Raw genomic sequence first — 4,912 nt, forward strand, 5'->3', positions numbered from 1 at the left:
CCTAGTGATCTCTACGCAATTTTCCTACATAGTGCCTCGGAGCCTGAATCCCTGCTTGAAATGTACTCTACGCAATTTCAATGCCTTGTCCTCTCTCTCGATTACCTGCACTTGAAAACGAAAGGTGATGCATCATGGTAGACTAGGAGATTTCTAGATTTGATGTCGTCTCGTCATGAGTGATTGCAAATATAGGTATATGGATGAGACATGATGCAACGATGAATGGGATGAACAAGGAGCGCATGCTAGGAGACTTGTTCACAAACAGATGAACACATGAAGCATGCAACCTACCAGCGAAGGGGATACATGCACATTCAACATCAAGCGAACACCAAGACCATCGAACACTCCGCACACCTTTCCATGTGGAGGTGAAGCTATGATACACCAAGATAAAATTTATCACTCAACACCATTGCATCTCGACATGGACACCACCATCAGTGCGAACATACTGGCACTATCGTGTTGATTCATGTCATGAGTCATCTTGGCCACATCACTACTATGAGCCATACTGTTGTAATCAATGTAATGTAACGTTGAAGTCCAAGACACCCACATGTAAAGTTGAAGAGTCATGTAAGTCAAACAGTCATGAGTGATCCAGGTGGCTCCAAACACATGAGGAAACCTAAGGGGGCTTAGAAATGGTCAAAATTCAAAGTGGTAAGATTGCTCCCAAACTGACATCAGATAAAAGTGCTCGTTGTCCTATTTCCAACGGTGCAAACAGAACTCAAATCCAAGCTCGTATGGAGGAGATAGAGCCAATCAAAGTTTTGGTCAAAGTTGGGCAGTGGGCTAGGTTTAAGTGTCCTACAAATTCCCGTAAACCAGCATGGAAACTTAGCTCACAAAAGCGGGAGAAATTGTGGCCTCTTTAAATTTCCCAATATCCCTTATTTTCGAAATTTTGAAAATAACCAATGGTTTATATGAAAACGAAAAATATATTAAAATAGGTGGCGGGCAATGACCCCCACCACCTTTATCTGATTTCATATAACATATATTTAAACAATTTCTAATTAAATGGGCCAACGGGCCATGACCCCGCCGGCCCAACTTCCACAACCAATAATTATTAAGGGCAGGCGGCCATGACCCCTCTGCCCTAGAACCACCACACCCTATGTATATAAATACAAGCCCGTTGACCAGGGACCAAGCCCCATGGAGCCACGCACCACATATGTTATTTATCGGCCGACTGAATTGAACCCGCCCCGCCATGTCGCCGGCTCGCTCCACGGGCGGCCCAACTAAACTGCTTTCCTTTTGACATTAACGCACCACCCAAAGTTAAAACAAAATGGTTACGTCAAAACCGCATGTCACGCCACTTAAAATACTTAAACTGCCGCCCAAAAAACGTGGACCATAACCGTTACAAAAAAAAAAACCATAACACGCAATTTTTTTGGAGAGACGGGGATTCAAAATTGCAACCTCCACCCTCCTAAATGACTCTGCCACCATTGAGCCACAAGGCTTGACCTTGGTGGCTCCACCCACTAAACAATACTTAAACTCGCATTCAGCAGATGCATGGGGGGAGCACGGCGAAACGGAGAGCGCGTGAGGCCAAACGAGGGAAATGAAGTTGTAGGTGGAACCACGAGCCCATGCGGAACCACACCCAAGTGGAACCATGATTTGCAGGCAGAGGCAGAACCATGATTGGCACAGATTCCGAGACATAAATCTTTTGATACTTGTGAGGAATCTTTAAGATTTCGTGGGAGGTAAAATTCATTTTGTCATAATGTAATCAAGTTTACAGTCATTTTTCTCAGATTTTTGTAGGGAACGCAAAGGCGAGGTCAAATTCACCTTTTGAGCAACGGATTTGCAAATTCCCAACAAAGGAGAATCTTCGAGAATCTTGAGGGAATCTTCCAGATTCCTTGGAGGCTGAAATTTCCCAGATCCAGAATGCAGCCAACTTTATACTCATTCTTCTCAAAATTTCACAAGGATCTCAATGGAGAGATCATATTTATGATTTGAGTTGAAGATCTTTAGTCAACCCAGAGGAGGGAATCTTTGGAGAATCATGGGAGAATCTAAAAGATTCCTACATGCCTAGATTTTGCTAGTGTCAGAATTCAACAAATGGATAATCGATTTTACACCTCTCGGCGACACAAATTCAATGGTGCAATCAGTTTTTGTAGCTAAGCCTTCTATTTTTCAGACATTTTCCATATTGGAGTGATGGTGTTAGATTTTAGAGTGTGGACAATTGATCTTATGTCATGTGATGCCACGATTTCGATGGTGCATTGTGTTGTTCCTCTGAGATGATAATGGTCAATTGATCATGCCAGAGCATCTAAGATATTTGTTTTGGGGGTTTTGGTTTTGGTTTTTATGGAGGACCAATACATAGACAAACTATAAGAATGATGTATTAACTCTTTTAGATAGTACTAATAGATAATCAAAGGGTTGCTTTTTAACTTCACATAGTGATTTGAATTTATAAGGTGTGTAGAAAGAATTGTAAGGAGATATGATTAATTTAGATTTCAGACAAAAAGATAAATTATCATAAGTGGAAAACCTTTGTCCAATGTTCAAAAGTTAAACAAACTATGCTTAAGATTACATAAGATGCTGACAATTTTATGATTTAGAGGGAGCCTTTCAAACAGATAGTCCAATATCTCAGTCTCTTTATGATAATAACTTCATAAAGGAATTTTAAGAATAATTGTAACACATTTATTCTCACATGATATCTCTGTAAAATTTAAACACATGAAGAATAAACAAAATGAATGAAACACATGAAAAACTTACAGAAGAAAACGAAATTGTATGAGACCAAATTTAGAATCCTTTGCTTTATTATCAGTGATCTAAAAACAGCTTGTACATCAATGCTTTTGCAAAATTTCTTATGAAAGGTACCACCTTTGATAACTCATGGAAGAGAGTTATTTATACAAGTTGAGTGTTAAGAAAATATCTTAAACAAATTTTAAAAAATAGCTTAATACAAAATCAAGAAAAATGAACTGATAGTCAATTTGTCACTATTTTGTTGTTGAATTGTTGATGACTGTTCCTCAAAATTCTGAATTTTGTTGACTTGTTGATGATTGTTCCCCAAAATGTTGAATGTTGTTGATCTTTCTTTCAATCAAGTAAATCAGTTAACTGTTCCCAACGTTTTTTATCTGGGATAGATAACTTAGTTACCCTTCTATAAACCTCATCCATTTTTGTATATTTAGTAAAATTAGGTTTTACTAAAAATATGTGTTTTATTTCATTAAGGATGAAAAAGGAATCTCGGAGGGCATTCAACACAAACCTTGGTGTTGATGTACCCTTAATATTTGAAATTGTAGTTGCACTGGTCTTGACCTTTGTGAGCTTGCGGACATAGTGTTCAATACACATTAACTTATCATTTATCACAAATATGGAGGCAAACCCTTGCTGGTCAAGGGTTCTAGCTTGCTGAAAAAAACGTTGAACTATGACATTAACACTGCTGCACTTTTCCTCCAATTGAAGAATGAGAATTTTCTTTGTAATAATTTTCTTCACTTCCAATATGGTTGTTGTCCTATCATCAATACCCAATTCTTGAAGTCATAGCTGTCTTTAGAATTCAGGAATTTGATTATATTAGTGGCTATTTCTGGCTTGTCCTCAAGTTCATTTGAGATAGTTTCAATAGCTTCTTGAGCTTTTTCCAACAAGTCTTTTTGATAAAAAATTATTCTGATACAAGGCCAGATATATTTGATTGATTCAATGATCTCTTCCCATATAATCTCCTTTACTAAACCCAATGCATTTATGAGGTAAGAGTCTTTGACTTCTTTCTACAATACCTCAATTTGACCTCTTGCCCTCTGCAATTCAACTTCATGTGAGTTGTCTACAACTGTTTTCATGTGTTGTAGTGTCTTCAGTTGATCCTGCAATTTCTTAATTTCCTATGTCTAAATAGACATGTTCTAAACAACTTCAGCAAGTTGTTCAGCTCCTTCTGTTGTAACTGTGGTTGTTGTTGTGCTTGAGGCAGAAACTATAGTTATAGAGACTGCGGTAAGAGGAACTACATCCATTGGAATATTAGCCTTTTTTACAGCTTCCTCTTTCTCTTTGACAAGATTTTCCATTTGTTCTTCCATTTGTTTTATTTTCAGATTTTGTTCCATGATGAGCTTCATCATGTCAGATTTCCGAGCTTCAATTTCTTTAGTCATTGGGTCCTCTGAAGCTGGAAATTTGATTTGCTTCCTTAATGCTGAAATCTCAGCATTTTTCTTCTTGACAATTTCTTCTGCAGCCTTTATATGAGAGGGATTATATTCCATCTTCAGCACCAGACCTTCCAAAGATTTGATCTTGGTGTCTTTTGTCAATGAGGAAACTTTCTCAAGCTTGAGTTGTGACTGTGTATTAACCAAGGTAACTTGCATCTTTAACAGACTCATGGCAGTGTTAGTTAAAGTAGAAGCAATCATTTGGCCAATCTGTTTGTGCGTCTCAATTTGGTCAATTGGATGTACATCTTTACATTAAATTCAAAGGTGGTTTGTTTCTAGTAATGTGCAACAATTCTGGGTTGTGGAATCTAAGCTTGTAAGAAAGCCATCTGCATTTTACCCTTTTCAGAGTCAAAGACTGAAAGAAGTCTGGCTTGAGAACTGGAAGAATGTTTCCAGAATTGAGTATAAATGTTCAATTTTAACTCCTCATTCTTCTTCTTAATTTCACTGAAAACATGAAAAATATCATCTTCTTTATCCTTCTAACTGCCTTCACTAGTCTGAATCACCTGTTGTTCATGAGATGTGGTGGAATGAGTGGGAGACTGAGTAGACTATCCACCAGACTGTGTGAAAAGAGATGTCTCTCCAAGTCCATCAAATGTTGT

Source organism: Pinus tabuliformis, chromosome Q (assembly GCF_031772625.1).
Source record: "Pinus tabuliformis cultivar Carrire ecotype Pingquan chromosome Q, CPIR1, whole genome shotgun sequence".
Lineage (NCBI taxonomy): Eukaryota > Viridiplantae > Streptophyta > Pinopsida > Pinales > Pinaceae > Pinus > Pinus tabuliformis.